Source organism: Staurois parvus, unplaced genomic scaffold (genome assembly GCF_062004578.1).
Source record: "Staurois parvus isolate SC_StPar_1 unplaced genomic scaffold, SC_StPar_1.0 ptg000097l, whole genome shotgun sequence".
Classification (NCBI taxonomy): domain Eukaryota; kingdom Metazoa; phylum Chordata; class Amphibia; order Anura; family Ranidae; genus Staurois; species Staurois parvus.
Window position 1 is genome coordinate 197,048 of NW_028317893.1, and position 21,430 is coordinate 218,477.

Genomic DNA, 21,430 nt, shown 5'->3' on the forward strand with positions numbered 1-21,430 from the left:
CCTCCATATTTTATTTGTCTTCTTCCTATTTTACCATTTCTTTTCCTCTTCCCCTTCCCTATACCTCTTCTTTCATACAAGATGTCAGTTTTAAAACTCCCTATCCCCAGTCCCACCCCACTTCTCTCCCTCCCCTCCACCCCCCTCCCCCTCCTTCCCCCTCCCCTCCCTCCCTCCCCTCCCCCATTAAATACCCCTCCCCCCTGCCCCCTCACCCCTGTTAGGCTTTTTATTTGCCTATAAATCATTTGTGGAAAAAGTCCCACTTTTGATTCCTATCTGGGGGCTCAGCTCCGTCCATGTGCCGCTCACCTTCCTCCCCTCCTCCCCGGTGTCCCTCTATCTATTTGCTCTCTGTTTTCTCTTCTAACTAGCTGCCATTCCTCTTTTCCCAACATATATAACTCTCTCTCCTCCTCTTCCCATCCCGGTATCTCTATTCTCTGCAGTTCAAATTTGTTACAAAAGTCTTTCATATCTTCAGGGGATCTCAGAGAAGCTGTGACTCCATCTTTCCAACCGATTAAACATGCTGATCGACCCCATCTATATTGCACATTCTGTTTCTTCAACAGTTCCAATAATGGTTTCAATGATCTCTTTCTTCTCAGTGTCTCAGCTGCTATATCTGCAAAAATTTGAATATTTTTCCCTCCATATTTGATATTTGTTCTTCCTTTAATCTTCTTCCATAACTCATCCTTGTCTCCATAATTATGGAACTGAACGATTATATCTCTTGGTTTTTCTGGGCCTTTTTCTTGTTGAAACTTTCCTATCCTGTACACTCCATCCAATTTAAACATTTCCGCACCAGATCTATCCATTATGGAGTTCAAAATTTTTCCTGTGGTCTCCTTTAGGTCTTCCCCCTGTAGCAGCTCTGGGACTCCTCTTATTCTAATGTTATTTCTCCTGTCCCTATTTTCTTGATCCTCCATCATATAAAGCAGTCTTTTCTGTTCCTTCCGAATATCTATTATCAGTTTTTCTAATTTTGGGATAATTTGGGTGTGGTATTTAACTGTTTCCTCCGTTTCTTCCACTCTAGTTAACAACTGTCCCATTTCTTTTCGAATTATCCCCATCTCTTGCTTTATGGATTTTTCTAAGTTTTTAAACATCTCCGCCATTTCCTTTTTATTTGGTATTTGCAGTTCTTTTTCAGTTTCTCCCAACTCCATACTTTCCAGTGTTTGTTGGCTATTGTTAGCTGGTCCCAGGGATGATCTTAAGCTATTATCTAAGCTTATTTCCAGTTCACTCCTATCGCTTATTTCCTGGGATTTTACTGGAGTTAATTTCCCTTGCGACGTGTATTTTTTTATTGTTCCAGTTTGGGAGTTCTTGGGCATATTTCCTTTACTATTTTTTCCTTTCATGTCACATATAGGATTTTCAGAGCTTTTTCAAGGCTCTGGGGTATATACTTAAACTGTCACTTCATTCTTCAGACCCTCTCTGGGAATTCCCTTCTTATTCTTTATGTTGGATATCAGATAGTCAGTAACACAGACTGAGAAGCTAACACTTGGGGAGGCCAGCAGCTCTCACTCACCCTCCTCTATGGAGCAGCTTCCGAGTTGCAGTCCTGGGTTGTCCTTTCTCCTGCAGCCGTGTCCTCCTCTTCCAGGGAATTCCCTTTGTCCTCCTCTGCTTATACCCCGAGAAATCCCTGGAGACAGCTCTGCTATCACTGTCGGCGTTTCCCCTGCCCCTAGGACGCCGGCCGGTCTCTTCCTCTCCCAGCTGTACACCGCGGCAGCCCACGTGGTAACGCCACTCCTCCTCATCGCCCGGCAACCCCACACTCTCTCTCCAGGATCACCGCAGGCAGACCTCATGGGGGAAGACAGACACGACTCTCCGCTCCCCGGCCGACCGCCGTACCACCGCCAGGATCTCCCCTCTCTCCCGGTTAGTCTCCAGCCGCCCTCCGACTCAGCTAGCTAGTCTCTCGGGACACTTTAGGGAGGATAGGTCTCAAAAGCCATTTGTAAACAAACTATTTGCCCCTTCCCCCAGAAAAATAAATGTACCTCAATCCCAGCCTTGGATAATTCTGGGAGGCATGGGTGATGTCACTTTGCCTCCTGGCAGAGCTGCAAGTTCAAACATCCCATGAGAATGCAAGTTTGCATTCTTGTGGGATTTTGAGCTCACAAAGACTCGATGAGAGTCAATAGACAGGCAAAAAAAAAAAAAATCTTCCTTCCTTCCTTTTGCCATGGAAGATCTGAGTTAACTTTAACTAAATGTTTTAACATTTTGTACATAAAATGTATTACAAGCTAAGGATACCTAAATACCACAGAATAATTCTTAAAAAGATATAATTTTTGCAATTTGCCAGATTACAGCAGCAATATATTTCATTTTAACAAAAATTATAATAAAAATAGTTGTTTTTAGCTGGGGATGTGAGATTCTGTTGGGATGTAGTTAAACTTTTGGGGTAGAGAATTTCAGAACTTTATGATTTGGCTTCCTATGATGAGTGGGGTACAGTGCCTATTGGCTACTAGAGAGTTATTGTGGAGGGAAGGGCAAAAAAAAAAAGTAAATTATTCTCAAGGAAATAAGTGACAAGTAGGCCATGAGAACCCCCTCCTTTGTTTCCATATTGTGGTGTGTGCAGACCTAAAGCTAACCATACATAATGCCGTTTTCTTTCCTTCAACCATGGGTTGAAGGAAAGGAAATTGATCGATTCCTCAAACACAGTCAGTATTGAACCAGCCTAATTTCTATCCATCCTAAGACTAGAAGTATTAAATTCAATGGAATGCTGTACATATTTAATGCAGAAAAAACAATCAACATTATTGCCACTTATTTTCAGCTATTTTTTTTTAAATTCCTTGTCTATTCATAAATCCCATGGAAATAGTAAAAAAAGAGTGTTATTGCTTGGTTAGACTTTTTTGCTCATAACATTCCTGTGTCCTAAGTTTCCAAATGCTTAGCATTTCTGAACAAAATTGAAACAGGACTGGAAAATATTATATTTTTAGTTTCAACCAAAACCCCTCATAAATGTCAAGGTCAAACTTACTCCTGTATGTATCGTCAGAATCACAATATACTGTGAATACCATAGCAAACAAGAAGGCATAAGAGCAACACTGCATTTACAAAGCAGTGACTCTGACAATCTGCAAACATTCACAGGAGGTGAACCGTCCTGGGAAATGTATTTTATATTACAATAATTGATTCACCATCAGTGAATGTTCGTGAAAATTCAATTCACTGCTTTATAAGTATGCTCCTAATAAATGTGCAGCAGAGGTTCAAAGGACGGAATCCCACAGAGGTGCAAACTATTTTCTACTGTCATTGCATAATGCTCCTTTTTGAATGTCCTTCAAGCAGAATGTAATCTATAAGATGATGAAATGTATCCCGTTGTGTACAGCATGCGCTCCTTTGGAAATGTTTAATGAAGACTAAATGAACTGTAAATATTGTTTATTATTCCAGGGAAACACATGGAAATTAGGTCGCCCCAGCTTTCATTCTGGCACACTGCGATTTAAATAACTTTGTCACCTAGATAAAAAGTGATGTGCAGACAGGAAAATATTGCCATGTATTACTATGTGAGATTAGGCTATAAATAAAGAGGACCTATCATAAAAAAACCTATTTTGCACCACTTTAATTATCCCCAGACCCATCTGTTTGGCTGTGATCCAGAGAATAAATATCACTAGACACTGTATTTTTGAATTACTGGTATAGGTGGTAATTTTACCAGGGCAGGTTGTATTTTGATATTGCAAAGGTTATTATAGATGTGCTCGGCAGTTGAAAATGATTGTAGAAGGTGTAACTAAAGGTGGTGCAGAGTGAGTAGCTACTCCTTGGTCCAAGGGATCAGGGCAGCCATGATGGCTACTTCCCTTTAATAACTACCTTTGTACTACATTACCTTCTATGAACTATAAAGCTGTACATTTTCAGGAGCAGCTCCATGAATTTTTCATTGTCAGTGTTATTGGGATGCTGGCTAAATAAAGGTAGCTGAGAGCTGAAATCACTTTAATATTTATGTTGAAATGTTGCATTTTTACTGGAGTATAGAATAAACACTACTCGATTTAGTCACATTACGGGGCCTGCTGAGAGCACTTTGGCAAAAAGGTTTACATGGCTTAGTGGTTTTTGGGTGCTATGTTAAAAAAACTTTGGGAACAATAAAAAATATTGCTGCAGTGGGACTCCCACACTGCAAGGGTTAAATGTTCATTAAGTCTAGGAGTAGAGTAACAAAGCGTAAAACTTATACCTCATTCCTTGCTCTGGCAGGCTCCCTCTATCTGTGTGACCCGATGCTTGCAGTCTCCTCTAAAGCACTCCGGCATCTGGTTGCACGCTTACCTCCTCATATACAATGCAGTCCTAATAGTCCTGTATTTTACATCATGACACTGAAGGACTGCCCGCAGCCCAGAGGGTCAGGTAGATGAAGAGCTTCCAGTTCCAGTAACTTGGAGTTAACAAGTATTTAACGCTTGCAGTGCGGAAGTACCCACTGCAAGGTATTTTGTTTTGGTTTTTTTCATTTAGGCTATAAGACACATGGTTTATAGTTACAGACCTTTCTTTCTGTGCAAGCTATATACTTTGAAAAGGGGTTGTAAGCGATGAGTTACTGTACTGGCTAAACAAGATGAGCAGCTCTGTGGATAGGAAACTGAATGGCTGTTTCCACACTATAGGATATTGAATTACCTCTCTACCATACAGAGTTTCACTAAGGTGATTTACTAAAGGTCCACTCGAACCAGTCATGTCTATTATGCTGCATTTAATACACGTGTTAACACTCGTAAACCAAACCATTCATTTGAATAGACTGCCTACCACAACACAATGGATCAAAAATTGGACCTGCTGCATTTTTGCTACCATAACGCGTGGTAGTGTATTACTGCATGAAAGCCCCTTAACAGTTTTCCTGCTCCCAAAAAGTCAGCCAGGGGTTCCTCCCATCTCATTCATGCCTGGAGATGAATTAAGGTATGTACACAGCTATCAAGGGAGAGACTCCACCATCTTGGCCACCTTACATTATCCTGGCCTGAAGGCCATCTGCAATAATGAGGAATGCTCACACAAGCAACCTTTTAATGTTTTTTTTTGTAATAGCAACAATTTTTGAACCATTACAACATATTCTTTAGCTTTATAGATTCACATGCAGAATGCAGTTTAGCAACAGAACACAGTTCAACACCAGAACATGGAGTGTCCAGCCAACTCTCCTATGCTCCTTCATGTAGGTCCTCCACCCTGAGATCACACACACTTGATCTCAGTGTCTGCCTTTGGAGCCCGCAATTTGATGTGGAGATCCCTTCCATTCTCCCCCACTACTTTTTGAGGTTGGCTTCCAGATGTGGCCATCAAGGGAAGATATTTTGGCTAGTAGATTTTAATTATGTATATTTTAGCCATATGTGAGTATTATGAAACTCCAAAATTACAAATACTAAATATGCCATATATATGACAGTATGTTCTAATGATATACAGTTGCAAGAAAAAGTATGTGAACCCCTTGGGATTACGTGGAGTTTTGCATGAATTGGGCATAAAATGTGCTCTGAACGTCATCTAAGTCACAACAATAGAAGAACACAGTCTGCTGAACATAATACTACACAAACATTAGATGTTGCCATGGTTTAATTGCACATAACATGTAAACATTCACAGTGCAGGGAGGAAAAAGTATGTGAGGCCCTAGCTTAATGACTTCTCCCAGAGCTAATTGGAGCCAGGAGTGAGCCAACCTTGACTCCAATCAGTGTGATGATATTGGATGTGTTGCTGACAGCTGTCCTGCCCTTAAAAAACACACACCTGTTTTGGGTTTACTGGTTTCAAGAAGCACTGTCTGATGTGAACCATGCCTCGCAGAAAGAGCTCTCAGAAGACCTACGAAAAAGAATTGTTGACTTGCATGAAGCTGGAAAGGGTTACAAAAGTATCTCCAAAAGCCTTGATGTTCATGTGTCCTCGGTAAGACAGACTGTCTACAAATGGAGAAAGTTTAGCACTGTTGCTACTCTCCCTAGGTGTAGTCGTCCTGTAAAAATGACTGCAAGAGCACAGCGCAGAATGCTGCATGAGGTAAAGAAGAATCCCAGAGTGTCAGCTAAAGACCTACAGAAATCTCTGGCACATGCTAACATTTTTGTTGACACATCTACAATAAGGAAAACATTAAACAAGAATGGAGTACATGGGAGGACACCACGGAGGAAGCCATTGCTGTCCAAAAAGAATATTGCAGCATGTTTGAAGTTTGCAAAAGAGCACCTGGATGTTCCACAGCACTACTGGCAGAATATACTGTGGACAGATGAAACCAAGATTGAGTTGTTTGGGAAGAACACACAACACTATGTGTGGAGAAAAAAAGGCACAGCACACCAACATCAAAACCTCATCCCCACTGTGAAACATGGCGGAGGGAGCATCATGGTTTGGGGCTGCTTTGCTGCCTCAGGGCCTGGAGGGATTGTTGTCATTGATGGGAAAACGAATTCCAGAGTTTATCAAGACATTTGTCAGGAAAACGTACGACCATCTGTCCACCAACTGAAGCTCCGCAGAGGATGGGTGATGCAACAGGACAATGACCCAAAGCATACAAGTAATTCAACAGAACAATGGCTGCAACAGCACAGAATACGCCTTCTGGAGTGGCCCAGTCAGAGTCCTGACCTCAACCCGATTGAAATGCTGTGGCATGACCTTAAGAGAGCGATTCACACCAGACATCCCAAGAATATTGCTAAACTGAAACAGTTTTGTGAAGAGGAGTGGTCCAAAATGACTCCAGATCGTTGTGCAGGTCTGATCTGCAACTACAGGAAACGTTTGGTTGAGGTTATTGCTGCCAAAGGAGGGTCAACCAGTTATTAAGTCCAAAGGTTCACATACTTTTTCCTCCCTGCACTGTGAATGTTTACATGTTATGTGCAATTAAACCATGGCAACATCTAATGTTTGTGTAGTATTATGTTCAGCAGACTGTGTTCTTCTATTGTTGTGACTTAGATGACGTTCAGAGCACATTTTATGCCCAATTCATGCAAAACTCCACATAATCCCAAGGGGTTCACATACTTTTTCTTGCAACTGTATGTTATTGCAGATTTCATTGTACTGTCTACAGAGTTATCCCTGAAGAAGGAACCATAGTCTCTGAAACGTGTCAAGTATTGATTGAACATTTCTGTCAAATTTGTAAAACTCTGTAACAATCTTTGTATGGACAACTAGTAAACACATTTGGTAGGAGAAATACTTTGAAAGATTTTATGATGAAACTTAATGAAAGATTATTACAAATTTTAATTAAAGTTTGTTGCCTATAAAGTCCCATTGATATTGGGGGGAATTCCATTGAGTATATTCCTAGCAAAGGGATGTTGGCATATGTATGGGGAACCTCCCTCGCTTGTTTGTTTACTCTGAATAGCTCCCTGTAACAGGGCTTACAAAAGGGGACTGAAAAGGTTAACAAAGATACAGTACAAAAGTTTAACAAGCAGAGACACTGTCCTGAGGAGGCTATATTACCATTGCTAATTACTACTGTATTTATGTCACACGCTAAAGCAAACAACCAGCCAGGAAACTGGTGACATGGAAAGGTGACTGATGCTCTGATAATGAAGGGGTGTTATGCTTGGCCCCTTTACTAGCAACCGTTTCCCCACTTACTGCATCCATTAGTAACATACAGAACATTGTCACTGGGAGTTAGGTAAGGGGACTTCTGAGTTGCTGGAGACCGGCACACACTCTGCAGTATCAGCTCAGAAATGCTGCACACCAGGGAGGAGATGATCTATGACAGAAGTTGTGTTCAAAGTGCAAAACAGTCAACAGTATAAAAAGTATGACCACGGATTGCAAAGTGTTAACTGTGCAAGTGTTCTACTCACTTCTAAGTCCAGAGTACCGTGTAAATGTTGATTTCACATTACTGCAGCTCCAGTCTTTGATTTAAGTATTAGCAAATGCAGTTCTAGTGTTCCTGCTAGGGCATCTTAAGGCCCGCAGACAAGTTACTAAAAGGGCTATTAAGCCCTGCATACATGCATGTTGCAGTGCACTATAACACAGGTGTGTTATGAAGGTACATTGAGTTGACATTAAATTAATGGCTGCTACCATATTTCTGGAGACTCAGTGAGTGCCACTTTATTACAATATGACAACTGCTGTGTTGTAGGAGAATGGGTGATTGTCAGGCAGGGACTGGGACAAAAAAATAGAGGTGTGTTATGAAGGTACATTGAGTTGACATTGAATGAATGGCTGCTACCACATTTCTGAAGACTCAGTGAGTGCCACTTTATTACAATATGACAACTGCTGTGTTGTAGGAGAATGGGTGATTGCCAAGCAGGGACTGGGACAAAAAAAGCCAGGACATTTTAGACTGAGCAGCCCATGGCTACTACACTGCACCACACCAATACAACAGAAAACGACACTAGTACTACGGATCACTAATACTTCACCATGGCTACTACACCTCACCACACCAATACAATAACCCACCAATACCACAACCCAAAAAACCAATACTACAGCCCAACAACTACACCACATGACACCAATACTACACCACATCTAGATTACACCCCACCACATTATTGGAGACTACTATACAAATACTTCAACCCCCCAGAACACTGGAATTCCCATATCACACCATGACTACATGTAATGTGCCCCATCATAGTGTTACATTATATATTTCCAGTTTACAGGTCACTTTTCCCAAAGAATAAATACAACACACCCGGATCTTGAATAATCTCTCTGGTACATAATGTGTATAACGTGGTCTCTGGAATTGGTTTCTAGATGTTACTGCACATCCTTACTGCTCATTAATTGGTTGATAGAGGTTACTGAACATCATTCCCACTCACTGATTTGTTGCTGGAGGTTACTGCACATCATTCCTGCTCATTGATTGGTTGCTTGAGGTGACTGCACATCATTACCACTCACCCATTGGTTGCTAGAGGTTACTGCATATCATTACTGATAACCCATTGGTTGCTAGAGGTTACTGCACATCATTACCCCTCACTGATTGAGGGGTACAACAGATAACTACTGTGCCCCCAACATATTTCTGTACCCCTAGCACACCTATGTATCCCCAGTACACCTCTGTACTCTCCCCCTCAACACATCTCTGTACACCCAGCACAACTCTGTACCCCCAAGGACATCTTTGTACCACTAGAAGACTTACACACCCCCCTAAAACATCTATGCATCCCCAGCATCCTTCCATATCCACCAGCACATCTTTGCACCTCCCCCCACACACACCTTCCTCCCAGCATCCTCTGTATGCCCCAACATACCTTTGTACCCCAACACACCTCCTTACCCCCAGCAAGTCTATGCGCTCTCACTACATCTATGTACTCCCCTGTACATTTCTGCACTCCTTCCTGCACCCCATCCATGCCCTCTGCACATCTCTGTACCTCCAGAACACTTTTGTGTCCCCTGCAAGTCTCAGTACCCCCAGTATTCCTTTGCACCCCTTTTTTCCCAGTACATCTATGTACTCCCCCAGTACATCTCTGCAACCCCCTCCTGCATCCCCCCAACACACCTCTGTATCTTCCAGTATCTTATGTAACCCCCCCATCTTTGCAAACTGTTTATTCCCCCATGGCCACATTTCATTCCATTTCTCAGCCTACTGTGGCTTTTCTGATGGCTGCAGAAGTACACAAAGGGTGGAGCCTACACAAAACCTCATGTAGATGGGTCACTAGTGTTGATGATATTTATGGACATCTGCACTGCCCCGAGCCCCTCTCTTCACCTCCAACAGCTTCCGGTATACAGTGGAGTAGGGACTCAAGAGGGGCATCTGTGCCTGGAAGGCACCTGCTTCAGTACACTTACTGAGCTTGTGTACTGAAGCTAGTGGCTGCTCAGCACAGGTTCACCTGACCAGTGGTGTATTTTGGTTTTGTGCTGCCCTAGGCAAGACTAAAATCGGGCACCCCCCGCATCTAAATTTGTCCCACCCTTTTATCTGCAAACTCCACCCCTTCCCATTTAGGCTCCACCTCTTCCTATTAGAGCTCCGCCCACTGACAATGATGGGGCGCTATTCCTCCCACTGACACCAATGATGGGGTACGATTCCTCCCACTGACGCTAATGATGGGGCACTATTCCTCCCACTGACACTAATGATGGGGCACTATTCATCCCACTGACACCAATGATGGGGCACTATTCCTCCCACTGACATCAATGATGGGGCACTATTCCTCCCACTGACACTAATGATGGGGCACTATTCCTCCCACTGAAACCAATGATGGGGCACTATTCCTCCCACTGAAACCAATGATGGGGCCGCCGTACCGCCCCCCTGAAAAGTGCTGCCCTAGGCAAATGCCTAGTTTGCCTCACGGCAAATACGCCCCTGCACCTGACTACTCCACGTAAGCTTCCGGAGGTGAAGAGAGATTTCCTTGGGGCAGTGCAGCTGCTCATGAATATCATCAACACTAGCGACCCTAGTTCAGAGTGTACTGTTGCCATCAAAGAAGCCACAGAGTTGCAGAACAAGGTTGCAGAGGAAAATCTGGGACAGAAAAGCTGTCTATGAGTGAAGAGAAAACCTCCACTCCTCCCTTTTATTCCACTGCTGTGATGCATCATGGTAACAATCAGGAATGCATGAGAAGAAGAGATTTTCAGCACTCCCTGATGAATACTCAATCTTAGTAAAACTATATAATTTTTTACCTTGGATCCACAGATAATTTTTTGGGGGTGCTAGGCTGATTTTTTTAGGCACAAGCAAGCCCAGCACTTAACTTTCATTTACTTGGCTTTCCTAATTTTGTTATCTTTCATTTATAATTCTAGTTGCTCACAAGGATAGGTACAGATACATTTTAGCCCTGGTTCACACTGGATCCAACTTCACTTGAAGTCATGTGATTTCAAAGTCACATGTCAGTGCAACTTCAGGTGCGACTTGGCAGACATCTGCACAGATGTCTATGCAAGTCGCACTTGAAAACGCAAAAAATAGCGCAGGAACTACTTTCATAATCAGTGCGACTCTGAAGGAGTCGGAGTTGCATTGATTTTAGCGGTTCCATTATCGACAATGACTTATATTTATATATCAATTTTCTATCTATAACCTAGTCTGGAGACCAGAAAGAGAAACATATTTGTTTGCACTACCTTGCATACCATGTATTTCTTTTCCAAGCTGTTCAGTGAAGCTATGTGTGCATAATATAAATACTTCTGTCTCTTTTGCTCAATAGTCTGGCTCCTTGGATCGTTGCTCTTTCTGAGGCACATTCCAGTTTTGTTACATGTGCACATGTTGTGAAATCATCTTACATGAAAGGGGAAATGTTCCGTAGCATGTGGATTAATGTGTTACATTATCTGAAGCAGTTCTTCACGCTGTCCATATAGAAAATGTCCATACAAAATAGATGGAAGGCAAATGGTACACCAGTTGATCATGATATGGATAAAAGTGTTTACAAGCAGAACATAGCTATCATGCAGGGAACAGATTTTACCTAAAAAAAAAAAAAGTAAACTGAATTGCAAGTTTTTGATTTTTTTACTTGGATTGCATTGATTAGAACATATGGCGGTTGATTTACCAAAGGCAAACAGACTGTGCACTTTGCACATGCAGTTGCTCTGGAGCTTAGTAAATGAAGGGAAGCTCTTCTGAATTCCATCATCCAAAAAAAAATCAGTGAAAAGCAGTTGAAAATACTTATTTTGTTTTATTTTCCTTGCATGCGATTGGGTATTCTTTGCATAGTCAAGCTTTACCTCATGTACTAAGCTCTGGAGCAGCTGCATTTACAAAGTGTACAGTCTGTTTGCTTTTATCAAATCAACCCCTTGGTGACAGGGGCGGACTGACCATTTGGAAACTCGGGCACTGCCCGAGGGCCCGGGGTCCATAGGGGCCCCATGAGATGCCCCTGGTACCTTTTTCATAGGCTTTTATGAGTTTGGGCAAGGACACAGGGGCCCCATGATCCCCTATTGCCTGGGGGCCCCATGAGTTTTCAGTCCGCCCCTGTTTGGTGATATTCTAGATTGCATCAGCAGTTTCCATTCTCTTATCCCAAGCATGCCAAATTATTGGCCATCCTGCACAGTTTGGTAGTGTTACTACTGTTAAGTGGGTGAAAAATCTGGTGCAGCTGTGCATAGAAGCCAATCGGCTTTCTTTTTTTTTTTTTTGGTCAAAATTTAATTGAACAAGCTGAAGTTAGAAGCTGACTGGCTAGTATGCACAGCTGCACCAGATTTTGCACTCTGCAGTTTTAGTAACATTTATTTATATTTTTGGGGTTTTTGAATGACGGACTTGTCAAAGATTGTTGTGTTTTTACTCAATTTTTCCAGTTTTTTGGTGAATGAGTAGAGGTACTATGTACCCTTACTCATTCACATGGGGGGCGGGATCTGAAGACCTCCTTGTCAACCACTTCAAGTCCAGACACTTTCACCCCTTTCTAGTCTAATTTTCAGTTTTAAACACTACCACACTTTGAGTGACAATTACTCTGTCATGCAACGCTGTACCCATATGACATTTTTATCCTTTTTTTGAGACAGATAGAGCTTTTTTTGGTGGTATTTGATCGCCACTGGGTTTTTTATTTTTTGCTATATAAATGAAAGAAAATACAGAACATTTTGAAAAATAAAATATTTGGCTTAGTCTTTGTTATAAAATTTTGCAAATAGATAATTTTTGCTTCATAAATTTAGGTCAAAATGTATTCTGCTACATTTTTGGGGTAAAAATAACCCAAAACAGTTTATATTATGTAGTCTGTGCGAAAGCTATAGAGTCTACAAACTATGGGATACATATTTGAAAATTGATCAATTGAGATTCTAAAATGCGGATAGTGGTATGGAATATGGCAGTGATCAGGATTCTGGTATGGGGTATGGTGGTGTTTAGAATGTTATCATGAGGTATGGCGGTGATCAGTATGCTGGTATGGCAGTAGCCAGGATGCTGTTATGAGGTATGGGGGTGATCAGGATGCTGGTATAGGGTATGGTGGTGATCAAAACGCTGGTATGGGGTATGGTGGTGATCAGGATGCTGGTATGGCATATAGGGTGATCAGGATGCTGGTATGGCGCATGGCATTGATCAGGATGCTAGTATGGGGCATGGCGGTGATCAGGATGCTAGTATGGGGTATGGCAGTGATCAGGGCCCTGGTATGGGGTGTGTTTTGTGCATACTGAGACAGGTGACAGGGCCACCCTGCATATTTATTATGTAAATACTGAGGAAGTAATCAGGGACACAGGGGCACTAAACTGGGGCACTGGGGTGGCTGGCACTGCAGTGTGTGAGTGTACAAGCAGCCTGACAGGCTGCTGTACACTCACACGCTGCATGATTATTTCTCTCTATTCTCACACTGACAACAGAGAGAAGCGATCTTTATTTTCAGTTTTATTGTTTACTATGTGAGTGCTATGATTGGTCATGGTAAAACACCACATGATCGCCCAAACACAGCAATAATGTGATCTGTTGTGTCCGGGCGACACACGGATCACTGGGCTCTGGGGTGCACGCTCTGTGAGCCACACAGGAGCCATCGATGAGGGCTGACATACAGGAACGTTAGCCCGCATTGGTGCTGCTTCCCATCCACTGTCTATGTAAAATGGGTGGATGGGAAGAGGTTACAGTAAGGTTCTAGGTTTTGATGAGACCCCCATCGACAGACCCCCAGAACCACCAGCCAGGGTTGTGGAGAAGAGGCCCTTGTCCTCATTAATATGGGGACAAGGTGCTTTGGGGGGGAGCTCCCCTGCCCCAAAGCACCCCCCCATGTTGAGGGCATGTGGCCTGGTATGGTTCAGGAGAGGGGGCCCTTGCTCAACCCCCCTTTCCTGACTTGTCAGGCTGCATGCTCAGATAAGGGTCTGGTAAGGATTTTGAAAGGGACCCTCACGCCGTTTAAAAAAAAAAATGTAATCTAGGGTTGCTCTTAAAACCCATACCATACCTAAGGGTTTGGTATGAATTTGAGGGGGGACCACACACCTTTTTTCACATTTTGGCATGGAGTTCCTCTTAAAATCCATACTAGACCTGGAGAGCTTGGTATAGATTTGGGAGGGGGGCCTCAAGCAATTTTTTTCCCGTAATTTTGAATTGCCTGCAATTGTTTTGTTTACATTCAGCTGTCAGCAGGGAATCCTGCTGACAGCTGATGATTCATCGGTTGTTAAGGACACGACGATGGCCCGCTCCTTAACAACCATGACAATTAATGGTTTTTAAGGATGCCAGCGGCCAACGACTCCTTAACAACCAGTTAAAATAGAACACTTTCAATAGCTACCGCATGGCTGGACCACTACTGAATTGCTGCATGCATTTCATTATTTATTTCCTTTTGTGAATTGACTTTAACCCCTTTTTATGTGGTATATACTGAACGTTTTGACAGTTTTGTCATAAATATCATGTAACAATACAGTGAATTGACAGTTTCAGGATTGCATGCTTTTGTGAATGGAGCCCATTGTCACATTTTATGCTGTGTAGGTATATCTGATGATAGGGTTATACAAAATCAGATTTGTGCTTTTTTCCAAACCCCTCGTGTCTAAAATGTTTTTTAACAAGAAAGGGCAGCAGTTCAACGTCCATGAAAGAGTCATGCTGATTAGTTAGTTTGACCTTCCAAATTTCTATGTATTTGTACCTACAGCAACTGTTCATCTGTTTGTCCCAGATTTGTTCATCTCTACATTCGGTTTCCAAAACATAGCTTGATCACAAGCCAGTATTTTTCCTGGTTGTCAACTGTATTTTTTATACCTGTGAGTGATGCTTGTTTTGTACATAAAATGTTGACAGGCAAACAAGAAGGAAAGTAAAATTAACTTTTATAACTGAACCTAGGGCAAATTTTATTCAATTTCTGGAGTTTAAAAATGTGGCATGTTAACAGTTAAATATTTGCACACATTGCTTTAAAAAGATCTGGAGAAAATAGATCATGAGTTTGAATTTCAAATCAAGGCCACAACTCTCCTTAGTAACCAAAAATAATTTCCAGGTATTACAATTATATTCTGTAGATATTTTAATTACCTTTGTGCTGTGTGAGGAACCTGTCTAAACTGAGTTGAATCCCTTGTAACCAAGCAAACTCAATACACTGGCAAGTGTATATGTGACTTCCAAAAATATAAATAATGCATTTTATAAATAATTACTTACATTAGGCAGGTTCTTCTCTACTCCCAAGTGTGGCACTTAGGCACTGCAATAAAATGTAATCTGTGAATAGTTGACATAGACCTCAGGCCAGGTTATGCTACTAACTTAAGTTTGCACTGTCAAGTATTTAGATAATACATTGGTTGACAGCACTGAAAGCTGAAGATCGCTATGAAAAAGGCATCAATAGTATTCATCTTTCTCTGCAACACAGTAATTAAAAGACATGAGATCTCTTGTAAAAAAGAGAATTTCTTTTGCCATTAGGTTGCTAAGTTTTAATAAATTGGGAAAAAGTACATTTTGGATAATCACAATGAGATTATTATTAGGGCAGGTGATGTAATGAAATGCAGAAATAGATGATAATAAAGTACATAAAAAATCAAAACGGTTTTCCATTGAGAAGATTTCCCTTTATTTCCTTTACTGTAGATTCAACTGGAAATGAGAGGGAATGTCATAAAAGTGAGATTAATCCTCACTTAGACAGTTTTCATTAGAACAAGGATCCAAATTGGAAGAGGTCTGTAGTGATACAGACAGAGGTTCTTAACCCCCACCAATTTATCCAAATAAAAGAAAAACAAAGAAAACAAAAGTTTTCAGTCTAAATGCCTTTTCCAGAAAAATAAATAAACAATCATTCTCTACAAGATGCAGTGAAAAAGCACAGAGGGACATACACTATATTGCTTAAAAATTATTGGGACGCCTGCCTTTACATGCACATAAACTTTAACGGCATCCCAGTCTTTGTCCATAGGGTTCAATATTGAGTTGGTCCACCCTTTGCAGCTATAATTCTTCTGCATAGGCTGTCCACAAGGTTTAGGAGTGTGTCTATGAGAATGTTTGACTATACTTCTAGAAGCGTATTTGTGAGGTCAGCCACTGATGTCGGACGAGAAGGCCTGACTCATAGTCTCCGCTCTAATTCATACCAAATACATTCTATTGGATTGAGGTCAAGACTGTGCAGGCCAGTAAAGTTCCTCCACCCCAAACTCGCTCATCCATGTCTTTATGGACCTTGCTTTGTAGACTGGTGCACAGTCATGTTGGAACAGGAAGGGGCCATCCTCAAACTGTTCCCACAAAATTGGGAGCATGAAATTGTCCAAAATGTCTTGGTATGCTGACGCCTTAAGAGTTCTCTTCACTGGAACTAAGGGGCCAAGTCTAACCCCTGAAAAACAACCCCACACCATAATTCCTCCTCCACCACACTTTACACTTGGCACAATGCAGTCAGGCAAGAACCATTGTCCTGGCAACACGTCCATCGGATTGCAAGACAGAGAAGCATGACTAATCACTCCAGCGAACACTTCTCCACTGCTCTAGACTTCAGACGGTTTGCATTGCACTTGGTGATGTAAGGCTTGGATGTATCTGCTCAGCCATGGAAAGCCATTCCATGAAGCTCTCTATGCACTGATGTTGTGCTAATCTGAAGGCCTCATGAAGTTTGGAGGTCTTTAGCTATTGACTCTGCAGACAGTTGGCGACTTCTGCACACTGTGCGCATCAGCATGCGCTGACCCCACTCTGTAATTTTACGTGGTCTACCACTTCATGACTGAGTTGCTATTGTTCTCAATTGCTTCTGCTTTGTTATAATACCACTAACAGTTAACCGTGGAATATTTAGTAGCAAGGAAATTTCACAGATGGACTTATTCCACAGGTAGCAACCTATCACGGTCTCACGTTTGAATTCACTGAGCTCCTCAGAGCGTGAGAGCGACCCATTCTTTCACAAATGTTTGTAGAAGCAGTCTGCATGCCTAGGTGCTTGGTTTTATACAATTGTGGTTATGGAGGTGATTGGAACACCTGAATCCAAGGATTTGGAGGGGTGTCCCAATACTTTTGGCAATATAGTGTAGATGCATCCTGTTCTTACATCATTGCAAACTGTTTCATAAGACAAACATTTAAGGCTCCTGTCAACCTTAAGTGCTAGTTCACACTACATGCTTTTCACTTGCTTTTTTTCTGCATCCAAAATGTACAGAAAGTAGGTTGTATGGTTGTTAATGTCTTAGTTCACATCAGTTCTTGCAGTTACAGTGCATTCCTGTTGCAGAAAAAAGAGTAGAACATGTTGCATTTTTTCTACACAGAACTGTACTGGAATGCCGTAAAACGCATCAAAAATGCACCGGAACGCACCAAAATGCACTGGAACACACATGTCCTTATTTAAATTGAAGAAAAAGAGGGGGAAAAATGAATTAGAATGCATAACAAATGCACTGGAACATGTCAAAAACGCATCAAAAACGCACCAGAATGCATTGGAACGCACCAAAACATAAAAAATGCACTGGATTGCATCAAAAACGTGCAGGCAGAAACGCATCAGGATCGCATCTGCACTGCGTTTCTATAGTGTGTACCAGCTCTAAAAGTAAAGTTTTAAAGTGTAACTTTAATCAAACATTTGTTTTGCTTTCTCCTGAAAAATTTCCCTTTCCATCTTGTCTCAGACATGACAGCAATAAAAAAAGGTCATGGCCTGATGGTGAGGGGAGGGAGAAGTTCCAGCTTGGAGACTTTGCCCTACTTCCTGACACATTGGGGTAGATTTACTAAAAACAAATAGACTGTTCACTTTGCAGGGGTGGTTAGCCCCAGAACTTAGTGAATGAGGTGAAGCTCTGCTGACTTCTATCATCCAATCATGTGCAAGCAAAAAATATATATATTTTTAATTTTCTTTGCACAGGATTGGGTATTCTTTGCAAAGTGAAACTTCGCCACATTCACTAAGTTCTTGGCTGGCTAATTCAGTGCAATTCAAAGTGCAGCTTCCTTTTCAAAATGAACTGCATGTTTCTCTTTAGAAAATCAACCCTATTTGTCATCAGGACTAGGAGTTCAGGGAAAATCTTTCCCTTCCCAAGCTGGAATGCTGATTCTAACCCATGCTCTCTGCATTTGAGTGTAGGGACCCTACCATAAGCTGGAATGTCTCTACAGTAGTTTAAACAGAAGTGTTTGAAGCTGTCTTTGTAGCCAGCCTGATCTTTGTGTTATATGGAAGTTAGGATTCTCCTAAGCCCAAGAACACTGCCTTCTGCCTGCTAATGTTGTATGTTCTACAGTAGGTACAGTAAGAAGATACGATGGATTGAGTAATACATTTTTATTCTGTCCTGGTAAATCACTGAGGGGTTTATGCCATTCATGGGGCTGGGGAGCGAACAAATTCTTGGAGAGACCTTTTAGGAGGATCCTTTCATCTCAGACTGTGGTCTGAGGATTATATAGCTCCAGAAGGGTCCCTGCTTCATGTGCTCTGCCTGGTAAGGATGTGAGTGTAGAAGGGTCCAGACTTTTCCTCCCAGGATGCTGTTTGGGGAGGGTTTAGCTGCAGAGATGTTTAGTCTGTGCTTCCAGGCCCCTTGACTGCAGGAGGAACCATAAAAGGATGCTTGTTCTTCCAGCTACCCCACTGGACGTGTCTTCAACTTGCCAATGGCAGAGGCTGAAGACACTGAAAGGTAGCCACCTGTCTGGGCTCATAGAATTCACAGTGGCAGGGGCCCAAAGAGTTCTATAGCTGACCTGTGGCAGAGGCCAAAAGATACTGAAAGATAGTAGCCTTTCTAGGTCTAAACAGTTCACTGAGAAGTCTATGGAGTGGGGGGATTTCCTGCTGTATATGGTTATCCTGTACCCCACCACCTCTCCACAAGACAATTAAATGACAAATTACAAGAAAAGACTGAAAAATGCTGAACTCTGTCTTTTGCTGTCAATGGATTGGTAAGTGTCTTGTTGCAGCTGCAGGGCAGGCTACCATTAGAAAGGCTAGGTGAGACTGTAAAATTTAAGCAGCTCCACTGGGAATCATTGTTACTCCAGACTAACCAAAGTAAGATTTTCTGTCAGCAACTTTTAACATATGCCTAAAATGTTTTAGTAGTCACAGATCACGTCTTGTATCTGAACTTTCAGGTAGCTGCAATTTTACATCATATTCACCTGATTAAAAAAAAATAAAGAAATTGAGAGAAAAAAGTAGACATGCCACTTAGAGGAAGCACAAGGTGCTGTTTTAGTCTGCTTAATAGCTTTTTCTCCTGATAGGTGGTGATGGGTGACTTTGTCTATCTGGCATTCTACCTAGCTTTTAGCCTGGCAGTTAAATAATCCTGTCAAGTCAATAGAAATGGACAAAGGACATCTAATATTTATAGGAAGTTATGAATCAGGAAGATGAGGTTCTTAGAGTGTGATGCATCCCAAACATAAGAAATGTTCTATATTTAAAAATCTGGTTTCCCTAAATAATTATGGCAATGGGTTAGTTTTTGTTATAGTGCTTCTAAGCTCTTTTTGTCACAGTTTTCATAGGCTTCAGCAAGAAAGACATAATTATTTGCAAATGTTCCATTCATTCAGCATTGTTGTTATTCAATAAGTTTGCTGTAAATTAAATTTGCAGTAAATTTATGGTCATAGGTCAATTAAATCTGTGGTTACTGCAAGCCCAGCAAGCTGTGAACTGAATTTATTGTGTACAGTCATAAGGGATAATAAACAACAGAGTCCCAGGCATCAATTGGTGGTAATTCAAGTACACTGTAAATTTAATTTCTGTATACGGTTTACACGTGTTAAGATATTCATATTATACCGTTTATTTTGTATTACCCAGATTAAAATATAACGGATACAACTATATAAACATCGTCAGTGGATTAATTTTAAAAATGGACATTTCGCAATTCTTTTCTAAAGTATTTCATTATAAAAATAGAACACTAGATCATAAGGTTTGAAGCACTTTAAAACAGAAACTAAATGCTAAGGAAATTGTAGATTGTAGGGGTTATGCATGAAGAAAAATGTAGCTTTGAAGACTAAGATTAGGTCTAAGAAAACAGGAAAAATCTCTGTCTAAAGCCACAATATGACTTTCATAAATGCCAAGGGATTAAGCATACTGTGAGATTAGTGGATTTTTTTTTTTTAAATAACAAAACATGGAGGCCTCTGTATATTGTTTTGTGGTTGGTGGAGCTTGCTATAAATACAACATTACTGAATGAGACAAAATAAGTTTGGATTCATTTCAGTCCTAAATTATCTTTCTGTAAATGCCTAAATAAATGCTCTATAAGAGCGTATTTATTAAAACAAAATCACAGGCAGATCATTCAGCTTTTTATGTGGATAGTTGCCAGTTTACTTTGCAGAACTTTATTTCAACATACTAGTATGTGGAAATTATGATCAGGCAAGCGGCTTTCACAACTATGCAAACAGGCCCTCATAAGATCCTTTTATATGAGATTGCAGTAGTGCAGTTCAGGGTCTTGAGAGCTCTGTTGATTGAATAGAACACTTTTTAAAAACACATCCACAACAAATGAGACACACCCATTAAAATACATTTTTCATCTAGAGAAACTGGCAACTAGAGATTCCTCACTGCAGCGATGACTGAGATACCATTTTTTGGAGCCGGTGATTCTGAAGCTGTTAAAAGCAATCTGAGCAGCTAAAGAGCTGCTGGATTACTTTTACAGGCAGCAGAAGGGGGTCTCTCCCTCCCACCACCACCTCCTTTACTGGGCTCTCTCAAGGAGAGCCCTGAAAGAATGCAACTGGCGACATCCGGTTCCTGAGACACAGTGAGAGAAATGGATGTTGTTCCTCCCACTGTATGATGTCAGAAACCATAAGCGACAAGGATTTTGTGACTTCTGGTTTCGGTCTCATGTAAACAAGCCGTTACCAGCTTGTAAAAGAATCAGATCATACCAATCTCTGTTTGATCAGATTCTTCGTATGCCAGAGGATACCCCAAATCTCTCCAAAAAGAGAACCTGTCACAGCCCATTCTATCAGAGAGGATGCTGTCCAGCCCTTGTGATAGAAATAAAAGTGACGGAAAAAAAATGTAAAGTTACAGTGTAAAAAATAACATTCAATAAAAACATCAATAAAAAAAAACAATTAAAGTGCCCCATTCCTGTGTACTCACATGCAAATGAGAATGCATGTGTCCATCCCCCATGCATGTGTAAACGGCTAATGTACCACACGTCTGTGGTATTGTCATGA